This window comes from Heterodontus francisci, chromosome 3 (genome assembly GCF_036365525.1).
Source record: "Heterodontus francisci isolate sHetFra1 chromosome 3, sHetFra1.hap1, whole genome shotgun sequence".
NCBI classification, from domain to species: Eukaryota; Metazoa; Chordata; class Chondrichthyes; order Heterodontiformes; family Heterodontidae; genus Heterodontus; species Heterodontus francisci.
The window spans coordinates 195,871,585-195,889,718 of record NC_090373.1 but is presented as its reverse complement, the minus strand read 5'-3'; the positions used below and the strand labels follow the sequence as shown (position 1 = coordinate 195,889,718).

Here is an 18,134-nt window from a genome sequence, read left to right as displayed (position 1 = left end):
GGTAGGTCTTGCCTCACAAGCCTGATTGAATTCTTTGAGCAGGTGACCAAGCAAGTGGATGAGGGTAAACCAGTGGATGTGGTGTACATGGATTTTAGTAAGGCATTTGATAAGGTCCCCCATGGTAGACTTATGGAGAAAGTCAGGAGGCATGGGATAGTGGGGAATGTGGCCAGTTGGATTAAGAATTGGCTAACTGATAGAAGGCAGAGAGTGGTCTTAGATGGTAAATACTCAGCCTGGAGCCCAGTTACCAGTGGCGTGCCGCAGGGATCAGTTCTGGGTCCTCTCCTGTTTGTGATTTTTATTAACGACTTGGATGAGGAAGTCGAAGGGTGGGTCAGTAAATTTGCAGATGATACAAAGGTTGGTGGAGTTGTGGATACCGAGGAGGGCTATTGTCGTCTGCAGGGGGACTTGGATAGGTTGCAGTGCTGGGCTGAAAAGTGGCAGATGGAGTTTAACCCTGAAAAGTGTGAGGTCGTCCATTTTGGAAGGACAAACATGAATGCAAAATACTGGGTTAACGGTAGGGTTCTTGGGCATGTGGAGGAGCAGAGAGACCTTGGGGTCTATGTGCATAGATCATTGAAAGTTGCAACTCAAGTGGATAGGGCTGTGAAGAAGGCATATGGGGTGTTAGCGTTCATTAGCAGAGGGATTGAATTTAAGAGCCGTGAGGTGATGATGCAGCTGTACAGGACCTTGGTAAGGCCTCATTTGGAGTACTGTGTGCAGTTCTGGTCGCCTCATTTTAGGAAGGATGTGGAAGCCTTGGAGAGGGTGCAGAGGAGATTTACCAGGATGTTGCCTGGAATGGAGAATAAGTCTTACGAGGAAAGGCTGAACATTCTAGGCCTCTTCTCATTAGAAAGGAGAAGGATGAGGGGTGACATGATAGAGGTTTATAAGATGATCAGGGGAATAGATAGGGTAGACAGTCAGAAACTTTTTCCCCGGGTGGAGCAAAGCGTTACAAGGGGTCATAAATTTAAGGTGAAGGGTGGGAGATATAAGGGGGATGTCAGGGGAAGGTTCTTTACCCAGAGAGTGGTCGAGGCATGGAATGCCTTGCCCGGGGAAGTTGTTGAGTCAGAAACTTTAGGGACTTTCAAAAGGCTTTTGGATAGGTATATGGATAAAGGAGAATGATGGGGTATAGATTAAATTGTCCTTGACAGAGGACAAAGGATCGGCACAACATTGTGGGCCGAAGGGCCTGTTCTGTGCTGTATGTTCTATGTTCTATGTAAGTCTGGGAGAGTGAAACCAATTGTCCTTTAGGCGTTACAACCTTGCATCTTGCTTTTTAAAGAGTCTTTGATCTGGGTTCCTCGTTTTCATGACAACCAAGATCCCTGGCTTGTCTCTGGCCAGCATTGGTGTGAAGTCTTGTGTCTCCTCCAAATATCCATTTTATGCCACATTAAAGCTCACAGTTTTTAAAACATAACCATTTTACAAAGTCCAGCATTCATGACAACACAGATTGTAGCAATTCAAGAAGGCAGCTCATCGCCACCTTCTTGAGGGCAATTATGGATGGCCAATAAATGCTGGCCCAGCCAGCGACGGCCACGTCTCGTGAATTAATCCAATAAACTACTAAAGTGTCTGACCTTTGTTTGGAGTCTCTCAACAGAGATTCAGTGTTACAATTGCATATCTGCACCTTGTACGGTGGTGCAGAATATTGGGCACAATTGTTGAGGTTGGTTTTAAACACAGGCTATGTTATTCCTGTGCATTATCTTACTAATGGAATGAGAGAACGGTCTGCTGCTTGCCTCTCGTTCACTTGTAGCCTTTGGCAGTCTTGCCTCTGGCACACCACTTACAGACACCTGGCAGTGGGATGCTGATGGTCAGTACTGTTCCCTTTCCATTGCGTGCTCTCCAGCTAAAGTTAGGTTAAGATTATTGGGAGGCAAACCTGTATTGGCAATTATAGAGCAAATTTAAATGTGCTATTGAAATAGAGCCATTTAATTAAACAATGAATCCCATAATTTTAATTTCTCTTCCTGTGGGAAAATGCCTGGCCACTAGTTAGCAAATACCCACTGTTACATGATTGAAATCAAGAATTAAGTGAGTGGAGAATCATAGGTGCAAACTTACATTCCATTACCCCATGACACAGCATGTTGCAGTGTTCCCAAGTGAAGCAAGGTACCTGTTGGGATTATGGCCCTGGACTAAAAGTTAATGGCTAGCACAATTCCAGTGTCTGGCTGTCCATGTTCACCTCCCCTGTGATCTCTGTTGCTGCTATAGCTGATGTGTACTGGGAATTCCGACAGCAGGTATCCCCATCACAGGCTGGTCTGTAAAGGAGCAGAAGGCTCTGAAGTAATTGCTCAGTTTCATCACATGCTGGCTGATGTTGAAAATTGCATTTTGCTCTAAAGTATAGCAGGTGAGCGGCTTTCTGCGGGGAGAGGCAACAAATATAGCAACTGTTCCTCCAGCCAAGTGTTGTATGTTTGGTTAGTCTGCTCCCACCTTTGTATATTTGGTTAGTCTAGCTTTGACGGATTACTGAATCTTCTGTAATTTCAAAATTAACTCTTTTATTACATTTTAACTATATACAGATTTTTATAGGTCTGTATGACTCCCCTGAAGGCTTCTCCCGCCAGTCTCTCTCACATGTGATCTGTTACATCACCGTGGTGGGAGGTATTCTTCACAGCGTCTGAAACATTAACCCTTTCAAACCCTTATACTATATCTCTCCCCCAAGTCTTTATCCATATATATATATTTATATTTACATTTTTTACTTTTACATACTTCCCCATCTCCCCCCAAGTCTCTGACATCACAGATTCAATCTGTCAAGAGGATTCACAACTCTCCCGGATCATGTTGTCAGACTCGGAAGATCAGTAGTCCTTCTTGATTTTCACGGCTTCCATTGAGGTTTGTAGTATCTGGTGCTTTCTGAATTTCAGGTTGAATATCTGGTTCGTGCAAATGTATGACAGATTGACGTCTTTGATGAATAGGAATAAGATTTCTCCTGTTTCTTCTTATAGTACCATCTGAAATATGTATTAAATAAGATCTCTGTTGATTCTCATCCCTCTGGATGATTACTCCTTCTCTGCCTTGGTCTCATACCCATATCTTTTCTCCTCCAGTCAACTTAGGTAGGTTCCTGGTACGATATTTCCTATTATAATTATAAACTTGTTGCTTCAGGGTAAGACCTTTCTGTATCTTGAACTCTCTGAGAATCCTGGACTTCTAGCCCTGGAAATGATTTTTTGGGTAGGATGGGAAGTTGTGTTTTAAGTTTCCTTCCCATCAGTAGTTCTGATGGTGCTAATCCACGTAGCAATGGAGTAGATCTATAGTTTAGGAGTGCTGTTTGAAAATCTTCATTCATCTTTAACAGTGCTTTAATAGTTCTGACTCCTCTTTCAGCTTCTCCATTAGATTGTGGATATCAAAGAGAACTTTAAGATGTACAAATCCACAGTTTTTCGCAAAGTGCGTGAATTAGTCGTTCGCAAATTGTGGTCCATTATCGGAAACTATCTAGCCAGGTATACCATGTGTTGCAAAGATCTCCTGTCACACTCGAACGACTGTCTCAGTTGTCGCTGTGTGCAAATGTTTGACCTCAATCCACCTTGAAAAATAGTCAATGATAATCAGGTTCAATGAAGAGTGCAGGAGTGCATGCCAGGAGCAGCACCAGGCATAACTAATGAGGTGTCAGCCTGGTGAAGCTACAACACAGGACTACTTGCATGACAAACAGCAGAAGCAGCATGCGATAGACACGTCTAAGTAATCCAACAACTAACGGATCAGATCTAAGCTCTGCAGTCCTGCCACATCCAGTCGTGAATGGTGGTGGACAATTAAACAACTGACAGGAGGAGGAGGCTGCACAAATATTCCCATCCTCAATGATGGGGGAGCCCAGCATATCAGTGCAAAAGACAAGACTGAAGCATTTGCAACAATCTTCAGCCAGAAGTGCTGAGTAGATGATCCATCTCGACCTCCTCCTGAGGTGCCCAGCGTCATAGATGACATTCTTCAGTCAATCCGATTCACTCCACGTGATATCGAGAAACGGCTGAAGACACTGGATACTGCAAAAGCTATGGGCCCTGACAACGTTCCGGCAATCGTACTGCATTGTGCTGTGCCCCTAGCCAAGCTGTTGCAGTGCAACTAAACACTGGCATCTACCTGACAATGTGGCAAATTACCCATATAATGCTCAGCCCACGAAAAGCAGGACAAATGATGTGATTGCACTGGAGAGGGTGCAGAGGAGATTCACCAGGATGTTGCCTGGGCTGGAGCATTTCAGCTATGAAGAGAGACTGAAAAGGCTAGGGTTGTTTTCCTTGGAGCAGAGAGGGGGCACATGATTGAGGTGTACAAGATTATGAGGGGCATTGATAGGTTAGATAGGAAGAAACTTTTTCCCTTATCGGAGGGGTCAAGAACCAGGGGGCATAGATTTAGGGTAAGGGGCAGGAGGTTTAGGGGGATTTGAGGAAAAAGTTTTTCACCCAGAGGGTGGTTGGAATCTGGAACACACTGCCTGAAGAGGTGGTAGAGGCAGGAACCCTCAACATTTAAGAAGTATTTAGATGAGCACTTGAAACGCCATAGTATACAGGGCTACGGGCCAAGTGCAGGAATATGGGATTAGAATAGTTGGGTGCTGGATTGGCCGGCACAGACAAGATGGGCCAAAGGGCCTGTTTCTGTGCTGTATAACTCTATAACTCTAAATCAAACCCAGCCAATTACCGCCCCATCAATCCACTCTCGATCATCCGCAAGGTGTATGAAGGGGTCATCGACAGTGCTATCAAGCGGCACTTACACAGCAATAACCTGCTGGTTGATGCGTAGTTTGCATTCCACCTGGGCCACTCAGCTCCTGACCTCATTAAAGCCTTGGTCCAAACATGGAAAAAAGAGCTGAACTCCAGAGGTGAGGTGAGAGTGATTGCCCTTGACATCAAGGCAGCATTTGACCAAGTATGGCATCAAGGAGCCCTAGCAAAACTGGAGTCAATGGGAATCGGGCAGCCATAAATAATGTGTCTGAGAGCAGATCAGAGACTGGGAATTCTGCAGCGAGTATCTCATCTCCTGACTCCCCAAAGTCTGTCCACCATCTACAAGTCAGGAGTGTGATGTAATACTCGCCACTTGCCTGGATGGGTGCAGCTCAAGAACAACACTCAAGAAGCTCGACACCATCTAGGACAAAGCAACCCGCTTGATTGGCACTCCATGCACCACTGACACACATTGGCAGCAGTGTGTACCATCTACAAGATGCATTGCAGCAACTCACCAAGGCTTCTTCAACAGCACCTTCCAAACCCACAACCTCTCCCACCTAAAAGGACAAGGACAGCAGATGCATGGGAACACCACCACCTGCAAGTTCATCTCCAAGCCCCACACCGTCCTGACTTGGAACTATATCGCCATTCCTTCACTGCCGCTGGGTCAAAATCCTGGCACCCCCTTTCCTAAAAGCACTCTGGGTGTACCTATCTTACATGGACTGCAGCGGTTCAAGAAGGCGGCTCACCACCACCTTCTCGAGGGCAATTAGGGATGGGAATAAATGCTGTCATAGCCAGCGATGCTCACATCCTGTGAAAAAATATTTTAAAAGTCCCCTGATTTTTGTGGTTATATATTAATAATTTGGACGTAAATGTAGGTGGAATGATCAAGATTTTGCAGATGTCTCAGAAATTGGCCGTGTGGTTGATAGCGAGGAGGATAGCTGTAGGCTGCAGGAAGATATCAGTGGACTGGTCAGATGGGCAGAAAAGTGGCAAATGGAATTTAACCCAGAGAAGTGTGAGGTGATGCATTTGGGGAGGTCAAACAAGGCAAAGGAATACACAATAATTGAGATGATACTGAGAGCAGTAGAGGAAGTGAGGGACCTTGGAGTGAATGTCCACAGATCCCCGAAGGTAGCAGGACAGGTCGATAAGGTGGTTAAGAAGGCATATGGAATCTTTTCCTTTATTAGCTGAGGTTTAGAATATAAGAGCAGGGAGGTTATGCTGGAACTGTATAACTCATTGGTTAGGCCACAACTTGAGTACTGTGTCCAGTTCTGGTCACCTCATTACAGAAAGGATGTAATTGCACTAGAGAGGGTACAGAGGAGATTTATGAGGATGTTGCCAGGACTGCAGAATTGCAGCTATGAGGAATGATTGGATAGGCTGGGGTTGTTCTCTTTGGAACAGAGAAGGCTGAGCGGGGATTTGATTGAGATGTACATAATTGTGAGGGGCCTGGATAGAGTGGATGGGAAGGGCCTATTTACCTTCGCAGAAAGGTCAGTGACTAGGGGGCATAGATTTAAAGTGATTGGTAGAAGGATTAGAGGGGAGATGAGGAAAATTTGTTTCACCCAGGGAGTAGTGGGGGTCTGAAACTCACTGCCTGAAAGGGTGGTAGAGACAGGAAACCTCATCTCATTTAAAAGGTGCCTGGATGTGCACCTGAAGTGGCATAACCTGCAGGGCCAAGGACCAAATGCTGGCAAGTGGGATTAGGCTGGCTGGCTCTTTTTTTTCAGCTGACGCAAACATGATGGGCCAAGTGGCCTCTTTCTGTGCTGTAAACCTTCTATGATTCTATGAGCACTAATATGGTCATTCCTTCTCTGAACTTTACTCTCAAGTTTTAAGTAAACGGTCCTCCACTGCAAACCCGACATGTTGAAATCAAAATTCAGCACATTTGTCCAAATCTAAATCATTATTTCCCAGCACCTCAAAACTGGAACTCCTCAACTACTTCAGTGTTCCTGCAGTCCATGGGCTCCTAAAGTTCAAGTTTGGCATTATTTAACCACGACTACTTGATTTCTCTGATTTACTCTTGCTCTTGTTAACCTTGGTGCTATTGCTAGGACTCTAGTTCCTCAGCTAAGTTGATTGATAAAATGTTGAGCACAAGTTCACAACCACCTCCTCCTCCACCAATCTACAGCATCATACTCTTATTTTAAATTAAAATGGTATTCTTTTGCCTTTGCCAAATTACCAGTCTCAAAATTGGGAGGCTGGGAGAAGGGGAAGAAGAAAGACATTCAACTTTCTTCCAAGCCTTTCCCAATGCTGCTCTTCAGCGGGCCACTTGGACAGGAGTGGAATGAAATGCCTGTTGTAAGACAGTCTCCTAGCCAAAACCTTTACATAGCTCACTAGTAACTGGGAACTGAGTTTCCACAAGTTGCACGTGTAACTGCATGTTGCACCAATTGGTTTGTCCAGCTCAGTTTGAGCAGGTAGTGTAGTTCCCCTATTACTAATCCTGGGAGACTCGCACAATATTTTAAACTGTAAGCCAGAGACCTGAATTATTGTTTTTGAAAAATGTCAGTTCAGCACTCATGCAGAATGAAACAGGAAGGTGCCTTGTTTTTGACTCAGCTGATCTTTGAGAGTTGGATTAAATATTATATAGTTGGTTTCAGTGCCATGGGATAGGGAAGGATATAAGCAGCCAGGGATTGACCACCATCCACTAAGCCCTGCTAGGTAAAATTACAGAGAGTAGCTGGCACCTGTGCAGATGTACCCTGCCATGAGTTGGTAGGGTCAAGGAAAAAAGGAAAGAATATTCAGGTGGGGTTCAAAGAGGAATTAACAATGGAAATCCTCTGTGCAAGCACATTCAGTGTAATCTGTCTGTGTACATGTGGATCTCCCCTTAAGGTCTGATTTTTTTTTTTAGGAATCGCCTCCATTCTGTTTTTTCAATTGATTGTGGTTATTTTTTAATGCTTAAGACTATGCAAAGTATTAATGTTTCAAGATGTGATGTTGATGGAAAAGAGCCTTGCTTATGGAACAGCTGGAAGGCGTAAATTATTCAGTGTTATATATCTAAAATGCGATGCAGCATATAAAGGCTTCATTTCCAAAAAAAATCTGAGTGTTTCTCATTGTTTTCAGATTGAATCTATTTGTTTTAGCTCTGGAATCATGAACTTTAATCACTGGTGGGTTGATATAACCTCCAGTCTGCTCTGTGCATAGTGTGTATGACACCATTTTGTGAGGCATTAAGGAACATAATTTGTATAATGACAAATGGTGTTTTCGCAAAACCTGAACTATAATGGATTCTTTATGTTGACCCATTTGGTTTAACTTAAAACCAGAGATAGAATGGATTACCTGTCAATACAGTAGAGATGGATTGTGCCAGCAACTTTAAAAGGGAGCTGCATACTTTTTTGTGACTGGATGTAAGAGAGGATGGTGTTTTTTAACCTCGGGACTGAATAGATGACCACAGTGGTCTTTTTCTGTCCTGTATTTTTTTCCTTTTGAATTGCTCTTTTGATTTGCTGCATATTTGATTTTTTTATTTTGGAAGTTTTGATATTTTGTCCTTGACTGGTGATTTCCTCCACATATATCTCATTTTCTGAAGGCAGGAATCTTTCTGCAACACCTCACCTGGATGGCCATTCTGCATGTGATTCTGACCAGTTAATGTTGGCTGGCCAATCAGCAATGTGTACTATGACAATCCAAAATAATCTTGCCCGGGGAGTCAGTGGATGATAAATATAAAGCTTGGGCAGATTAATTTCAGTTTTCTTGCCAACCTGGAGTCACAGAGATCAATGCTGATAGTGAGCCCAGACAGAAATTGACTTAACTCAGCAAAGGGACCTCGTAGTTTGGTGCCACATTCGCTGCATTAACTTACTGGGCCATTCGGGTTCTGCATCTTTGAAGCTTAATATCTTTTTCCTGTTGCTGGAGAAGGGGAAAAGAGAGGACGGGGAGTCTTACTGTATTTTCAGTAGGTTATATGCCGTTGACTGCAATATCATAAAAATCCCTGCACTTGCAACCGGAACAACAACAACGTGCATTTATATAGCACCTTTAATACATGGAAACTTTATCAGACAAAATTTAATAACAAGCCACATTGGGACAAATGACTGAAAAATTGACCAAAGAAATAGGATTTAAGGATCATCTTAAAGGAGAAGAGATGGCTCGAAAGGTTTAGGGATGGAATTCCAGAGTTTGAGGCCTCGGCAGCAGAAGTCACGACAGCCGTTGGTAGATGAAAATCGGAGATGCACAAGAGGCCAGAATTGAATAAGTGCAGAGATCTTGGAGGGTTAAAGGGCTGGAGGAAGCTACAGAAATGGGGAGAGTTGAGGCCATGGAGGAATTTGAAAACAAGGATAGAATTTTATGCATTTTATAATGCTGTAGGTCAGCAAGCACAGGAGTGATGGGTGAATGGGATTTGGTGCAAGGTAGGATATGGGCAGCAGAGTTATGATGAGCTCAAAATTGCAGAGGGTGCAAGGTGGAAGACTGGCCAGGAGAGCATTGGAATAGTCAAGTCTGGAGGTAACAAAAGCATGAATGAGGCTTTCAGCAGCCGATGAGCTGAGGCAGGGTCAGAGATGAGCAATGTAACATGAGATGTATCCTCAGAACTTGAATTCCATCCCACAATTTCAAGGGGGAATAACTAATTCTGTATGGTTACATATGCTTTATTGATTTCGGGGTCAATTTTGTGCCAGTTTAAATTCAGGAATTTTCTTCAAAAAAGCATAGCAAGGAAATAGCACAAACAAATTAGACATTTGTACAGGAAAGGCACGGGGGTGAGTTTCTTTTATTCATTTCATGGGATATGGGCATCGCTGGCCAAGCCATCATTTGTTGCCCATCCCTAACAAGGGGAGATGGCCGAATAATTATTGGATAGTTTTTGAAGGTGGGGAGAAAAGATGGCAAGGCAAAGGATTGTATGAGGAGAATTCCACACGACAATGATGTTGTGACTGTAGATTCTGCCACCAATGATGGTCACTTCAGTTCCACACTCTTGATATTTGCCACCCGGTGCGAAGGGGAGGTCAGGTAAGTCAGAGGACTTCCTTGTGGGTCCACTTCTGAGCCTGGCCAAGGTGGCCATCTGCAGGTCCAGGTTAAAAGGGGCCAGTAGGGGTGGTTTTTTCTATGGCTACTTCTGCCCTGGGTGGCCATGGAGAAGGAGCACACAGTGCCAGCTGGAACAGTTAAGGCCTTCCAGGACCAGTGGGCACTGTAGAATATTATGACTCTATTTATTGTTCCATTTTTCTTTTGATTTGGGTGTTTGTTGTTAAAAAGGGCACTTTTGTTCGATCCTTTGGGGCAACCCAGTGTCTTCTTATTGTTCCAATTAAAACAGTAAAGGGATAAACCGAAAGTAGACCAGAGTGGAACGAGCATACCTGGGACGCAGGATGGAGAAGTTTATGTAGATAAGGAAGAATGAGACAATAGCGGGATTTGAAAGTGATGTGCTGATGGGAAGGGAACCAATCTCTGTCTGAACAGCATGCTAACGCTTAAGACTTAAGGCTCAGACAAGAATATTGGTGACTTGGTGTTACGAACAGGTAGTTATTTTATTTTATTTATTTATTTAGAGATACAGCACTGAAACAGGCCCTTCGGCCCACCAAGTCTGTGCCGACCAAGAACCACCAGTTAATTTAAAAGAAAACAATTTCTCTGTCTTTTCCACAACCTGTCTGTAAGCAGATTGTGATTGAATTTTCCCCCTTGAACCCTGACTTGTAAAGGATCATAACAACACTGCTGTTAAAGTTTAAACAAAGAAGTAGGGTTTATTAACATACACTTTTAAACTCGGGAGGGGGTTACCTTCACAACGCATGCTCACAAACCTATAAGAAAGGCATCAAAAGGGTCAAGACATTTACAAGATGGAAAATAGCTTAACTGCAAACTAACCGGGGTTTCAGTTGGAAAAAAAAAGTCCTTTTTTTATAATTAACAAATAGTCAAAAACTGGAGTGAACTGACTGGAAATGCCGAGTGGGGATAGGAGTTGTTTAAACCTCTTCTCTTACACTTTCCTCTGTTTGCACTTTTGAAGATAAGTTGAGGTAGCATGGTGTCTGATGTCACCCTTTTTGACGAAGAGAAAACTGGCAGAGAGCATATTTTCTTGCTGTTTTGCAGCCTGTGGCTTCTTTTCTTCTTGCAGGAAGGCTTCAGAGAAGTGAGATGCAGCTTCAAGGCAGCTGTGTTTTTGAATGAGCTGTTCCCTCAACTGATACTGTTTCAAATCCAGGCAGGCTGAAAAGGGTGTTTTCTAGCTCATGTGACCAGACCCCTTCAAATAGATGTCCCCTCAACAAGTGGAACAAGTAAAACAACTTAACATGCTGTCTATAATGGCAGTTGACAATAACACCCTAGTGCACAAAAATACAATGTACAGTTGATTCTCATCGGTTCATGATACCTTTCCCCCTCGGAGAAAAAAAATGAGTTCTACTTCATTTCTTTTTCTTGACATGTTTTTCATTAAAAAGGAAAGAAATAAGTAAAGAGGTATTCATGCATCCTCTCATTCACACTTAGAGGTTATATAAATGGGGTTATCTGATGCAACCTCAGTTCCCAGCCGTATCCTAAAGGGATTACACACAGGACAATGCGTCAGCAATGACATCGTTGCTTCCTGCATTGTGAGTGATTTTTAGATTAAATAGCTGCAGGAGCAAATTCCAGCGAAATAACCGGGCCTTGGTGGTTTTGAACTTCTCTAGGAATTTCAGAGGGTTGTGGTCCATTTTTTTTAATTGATGGAAAGTCCAAAACTGGAGTTAACTGACTGGAAATGCTGAGTGGGGTAGGAGTCATTTAAACCTCTTCTCTTACACTTTCTTCTGTTCGCACTTTCAAAGATATGTTGAGGCAGCTTAGTGTCTGATGTCACCCTTTTTGATGAAGAGAAAACTGGCAGAGAGCAAATTTTCTTGCTGTTTTGCAGTCTGTAGCTTCTGTTCTTTCTTGCAGGAACGCCTGAGAGAAGTGAGATGCAGCTTCAAGGCAGCTGTGTTTTTGAACAAGCCGTTCCCTCAACTGATACTATTTCAAATCTAGGCAGGCTGAAAAGGGTGTTTTCTAGGTCATGTGACTGGACCCCTTAAAATAGATGTCCCCTCAACCATTTTAACAAGTGGAACACAGAAGTAAAATAACTGAACATGTTATGTATAATGGCAGTTGACAGTAACACCCTAGTGCACAAAAATACAATTTACAGTTGGTTCTCATCTGTTCATGACGCTTGGACAATAGATTGGAGGGCAACTGGGAGAATCCTGCTCCAGAAAGGAGTTAAATCTTGGAACAGGGTAGGAAATAAGCTAATAAAGGAGATGCATAACATCCACTATTGCTGCATGGGTCTTTGGGGTTGTGCAATCTTCCCTTGGCGATTGGGTAGGATAAATGCCCATGATAGGGCAGATTGTACATGGCCTGTGGAAAGAGGAGTGCTTGCCAGGCCTCGTGTGTTTTCACATTCCCCACTGTGTTCTCTTGTCCTTATGCTCCATGTTGATGGATAAAGTTGTTGACCTGTAATCAAACTGGCAGTGAGGCATTGCAGTGGGGTGTTCACTCTTAGATTTTTTAAAACTATATTTTCTGCGACTTTTAGTCTAAGCAATGAGTTCTCTTTTTCCTCCCTTCTAATATTCTGAAGGTAACTGTTGCTGGAGTGTACCTCCAAAGGCACAGGTGGCTGTCCAGTAGCTTGCTCATTGACCATTATTCATGCAGGAGCCCAGACGATAAATGTTGACAAGCTTTTCAACTATAGGGACAACACAGCAGAACCTGATTTGGTCAGCTTTCATGCACATTCCATCTTGAGCAGCTGGATAGCAGCCTTTAGAGTGGGAACCCTAGTTAATTATCTCCCCTCCCAAGCACTGAGATAAGCTGTAGCTTCCCAACCACCACCCCAGCTAGTTAAACACAGACCAGGAATCAAATCTGGACACTCCTAGTTTGTAGTGCTTTGTGTCATGCTGGGTGATGTGCCTACACTGAATGATCAGGAGACACTTAAAACTGTGCACACCACCGTGATGTGTACTCACCTTGGATGCTAAACTATTTGGATCCAACAGGTATTTGAAGCGCCACTACTGGCAAGAAGGTGTAATTACACATGACAAGTTTACATTTCCATAATAAGTGAACACAGGAATATGTAATGGAAATATAAATATAGATCAGAATACAGTGTTCAAATAGGGGCTGAATGAGTCAAGGTTGTGAGTTCAAGTCCCACTCTAGAGACTTGAGTACATTATCCAGGCTGATACTCCCAGTGTAGTACTGAGGGAATGCTGCACTGTCAAAAGTGCCATCTTTGGATGAGACATTAAATCCAGGCGCTGTCTGTCCTCTCAGGTGGGCATAAAATATCCCACGGCAATATTCAAAGAGGAGCAATGGAGTTTTCCCCAGTGTCCTGGGCAATGTTTATCACTTAACCAACCTCATAAAAGGAGATTATCTGGTCGTTACCACATTGCTGTCGGTGGGAGCTTGCTGTGCTCAAATTGCGGATGTGTTTCTTACATTACAATAGTGACTGCAATTCAAAAGTACTTCATTGCTATAAAACGCTGTGGGACGTCTGGACTTTGTGATTGTTGCTATATAAATGTAGATTCTTTCTTTACATCATACAAACATACGATTTAGGAGCCGGAGTAGGCCACCTGGCCCTTTCGAGCCTGCTCCACCATTCAGTAAGTTCATGTCTGAACTAAGTACTCCACCTACCCTCAATAACCTTCCACCCCCTTGCTCATCAAGAATCTATCTACATCTGTCTTAAGAATATTCAAAGAGTCTGCTTCCACCGCCTTTTGAGGAAAAAAACTCCAAAGACTCACGACCCTCAGAGAAAAAATTTCTCTTCATCTCTATCTTAAATGGGCGACCCCTTATTTTTAAACAGTGACTCCTAGTTCTAGATTCTCCCACAAGGAGAAACATCCTTTCCACATCCACCCTGTCAAGACCACTTAGGATCTTATATGTTTCAATCAAGTCATCTCTTACTCTTCTAAATTCCAGCAGATACAAGCCTAGCCTGTCCAACCTTTCCTCATAAGACAGCCCGCCCATTCCAGGTATTAGTCTAGTAAACCTTCTCTGTACTCCCTCCAACTCATTTACATCCTTCTTTAAATAAGGAGACCAGTACTGTACACACTACTCCAAATGTGGTCTCACCAATGCCCTGTACAGCTGAAGCATAATCTCCCTACTTTTGTATTCAATTTTCCTCACGATAAATGATAACATTTTATTAGCTTTCCTAATTACATGCTGTACCTGCATACTAACTTTTTGCGATTCATGCACTAGGACACCCAGATCCCTCTGCATCTCACAGCTCCGCAATCTCTCACCATTTAGATAATATGCTTTTTTATTCTTCCTGCCAAAGTGGGCAATTTCCCACTTTCCCACATTATACTCCATTTGTCAGGTCTTTGCCCATTCACTTAACCTATCCATATCCCTTTGTAGCCCCCTTATGTCATCTTCACAAGTTACTTTACTACTTATCTTTGTGTCATCAGCAAATTTAACAACCATATCGGACATCTGTGCGATATGGTAGAATTATCCCCGCCCTCTATTCCTCCTTCACCTGTAGGTTACAGTTGATCTCAATTTCCCTATGTGCAACAGACTAGCATATGTAACATAATCATCATGGGTAAGTAACCTTTGAAACTGAGAAGTGTATTCTGATGTGACAAAAGAGCGTCAGATCTAGCTTTACTGGCCAGATAAACAGAAAAACTGAGACTGCTGGAAGTTTGATATGTAACAAAATGCTGGAAATACACAATTGGTCTGAGAAGTCAGCAGTCTCAGCTTTTTCATCTTGGCTGCAGATTCTATAGAATCTGAATTGAGTAACATAATATGCCCAATTTAAGATCTATCTGAGGTGGAAATACTTGATACAATCTCATTTCTTTCTGATGTGGAGCCAGTGGTTCTCCACTCTGCCCAATCAAAACTGGCATTTAGAAAGCCAGTGACTGAACTTTGTGTTTTCTGTTAACACCTGACTGCTGAATCTGCATTTCCAGTAATTAAAATGGTTAAGAGCACAAAAAGTCTCTCTCCCCCCCACCCCCACCCCCCCCCCCCCCCCCCCCCGCCAACCACCAAGCTTGCTACAGTTTTCTAGACCCTAGACCTTGTTTAATTTAGGATGCACGCAGTCGCATGCCAAATATAGCCTTGTGTAGCTTTTGTGTCTTTTAAATTCAGTGCAGAAGCAGGTGGAGACTGCCCTTTGATCATTTCTATACAGGCTGATTGTTTGCCTGTCGCCCAGTCAGGTGTCCATTTAATTCTTTTGAAAATTTTAGAGTGAAAACCTTAAAGAGGCTTGTGTGACTGCTTCTGATGATCTTGGACGTTTTCAGATATGTTGCTTTTATTCTTTCTCCATGTAAGGAGATAGTTTTAACAATGCTTAACAAAAATGTAAACAATTAAAGGCAATTACCTTGAAAGCTGTGACCTGGTTCCTTTCATTTGAACAAAAACAAAATTCTACAGATACTGGAACTGGGAAATAAAAACAGAAAATGCTCAAAATACTCAGCAGGTCAAAATATTATATTTCCAGCATCTTCTGTTTTTATTTCCTTTCATTCCTTCAGTAAGAAAGTTGAATGTCATTTTTTTTTCTTCTTCATACATTGTGTGGGACTCAATGCTAACCTCGTGTGCTCAAGTCTTGGAATGGGGCTGGAACCTACAACCTCTGACTCAGAGGCAAGAGCTCGATCACTGAGCCACGGCTGACATGTACTCCGAGAAAGGCCCATCAGCCTTATGCACTCAACCACATCCTACTGGTTTTGTCCAATCCTCAAAGTCTGCACCTTAGCAATGGATCCAAACCCAAGGCATAAAGCCATACTTCAATGCACTTAAGCTGAAGATCATCCTTGTTTCTCTCTGTACGTTCTCTAGAGTCAACATGCCTTTTTTAAAGTGGGGGGAACTAGAAAGGTTCCCAAGATGAGCACTCAGCAAAACCTTTTATAACACTATTATCATAGTCCTAATCTTGTACTGAACCGTCTGAGCCAGAAAACCCAGAGCCCTTTTTGCTTTGGCTGCAGCCGCCTGAACCTTTAGAAAAGAGTCAATGGCCCTCTCACCTCTTTGTCACTTTTGCTCTATACCTATTTATATTATACCTCAATTCCCAATGGTTATGGATATAAAACTTTCATTGGCTATCTTTGTGATTTTATTACACAACTACAGGTGCATTTCTTTCTCTTAGTTTGTGATCTATTACACACTCCTAAATATGTGCTGTTACTTCTGATGAACTCCATTTGGAGACAGTGTCTGCCTATTGTTTTCATCACTTGCAATATCTAGGATTGCCACCCCTCCAGGGTTGTCCTGAAGTCTCAGGAATTAAAGATTAATCTCCTGGATGCTGCTGTGAGCACCTTGGGAGAAAAATCATTGGGGCTTTGAAATATTTTTCTTGATGTTTTTTGAACACTTTCATTTATTAGTTATTGGGAGATGGGTAAAAGACAAGGCTGAAGCATTTGCAACAATCTTCAGCCAGAAGTGTCAAGTGGATGATCCATCTCGGTCTCCCCAACATCACAGACGCCAATCTCCAGCCAATTCGATTCACTCCATGTGATATCAAGAAACAGCTGAAGGCACTCGATACTGCAAAGGCTATGGGCCCTGACAACATTCCGGCAATAGTACTGAGGATTTGTGCTCCAGAACTAGCCACACCCCGAGCCAAGCTGTTCCAGTACAGCTACAACACTGGCATGTACCCGACAATGTGGAAAATTGCCCAGGTATGTCCTGTCCACAAAAAGCAGGACAAGTCCAACCTGGCCAATTACCGCCCCATCAGTCTACTCTCAGTCATCAGTAAAGTAATGGAAGGGGTCATGGGCAGTGCTATCAAGCAGCACTTAACAATAACCTGCTCAGTGTCGCTCAGTTTGGGCTCTGCCAGGGCAACTCAGCTCCTGACCTCATTACAGCCTTGGTCCAAATATGGACAGAAGAGCTGAACTCCAGAGGTGAGGTGAGAGTGACTGCCCTTGACATCTAGGCAGCATTTGGCCGAGTATGGCATCAAGGAACCCTAGCAAAACTGGAGTCAATGGGAATCGGGGAAAGCTCTTTGCTGGTTGGAGTCATGCCAAGCACAAAGGAAGATGGTTGTGGTTGTTGGAGGTCAAGCATCTGAGCTCCAGGACATCACTGCAGGAGTTCCTCAGGGTAGTGTCCTATGCCCAGCATCTTCAGCTGCTTCATCAATGACCTTCCTTCCATCATAAGGTCAGAAGTGGGGATGTTCACTGATGGTTGCTCAATGTTCAGCACCTCGGGAGTGTGATTGAATACTGTCCACTTGCCTGGATGGGTGCAGCTCCAACAACACTCAAGAAGCTCAACACCATCCAGGACAAAGCAGCCGCTTGATTGACACCCCATTCACCACCCTCAACATTCACTCCCTCCACCACTGTCGCACAGTGGCAGCAGTGTGTATCACATACAAGATGTACTGTAGCAACTGACCAAGGTTCCTTCGACAGCACCTTCCAAACCCACGACCTCTACCGCCTAGAAAGATAAGGGCAGCAGATGCATGGGAACACCACCACCTGCAAGTTCCCCTACAAGCCATACACCATCATGACTTGGAACTATATCGCCGTTCCTTCACTGTCGCTGGGTCAAAATCCTGGAACTCCCTTCCTAACAGCACTGCTGGTGTACCTACACCCCAAGGACTGCACTGGTTCAAGAAGGTGGCTCACCACCACCTTCTCAAGTGCAAATAGGGATGGGCAATAAATGCTGGCTTAGCCAGCGACGCCCACATCCCATGAATGCATTAAAAAAAAAGGCAATTTCAATGGGTGAGATGGTTGGAGACATCATTGCTCCCCTACTTTATTCCTTTCCTAAAAGAAATGGCAGCTTCATTCCTACCCCCTCAAACACCTACTGTTTCTACACTATCTTACTGAGGTATAGAAATTCAGACATCCTGAAACCTCAGTCATGTTTCTGTGAGAACTGTCAGCTCAGGGTTTTGAGTTCCAGCATGCAGCTGTATTTCTGACTATATGTTTCTGATACTTCTAGCGTTTGTATAGAGGCACTTAATAAAATCCCCTGATAATTTGGTACTAT

The 18,134-nt window shown here is 43.4% G+C and overlaps 1 protein-coding gene across 11 annotated transcripts in view; it reads left to right on the top strand.

The window, feature by feature from the left end:
* The window catches only part of disp1 (dispatched homolog 1 (Drosophila)), a 567,770-nt gene that overhangs the window by 374,501 nt on the left and 175,135 nt on the right, over positions 1 to 18,134 (top strand). The gene's annotated exons all lie outside the window — the stretch shown is intronic.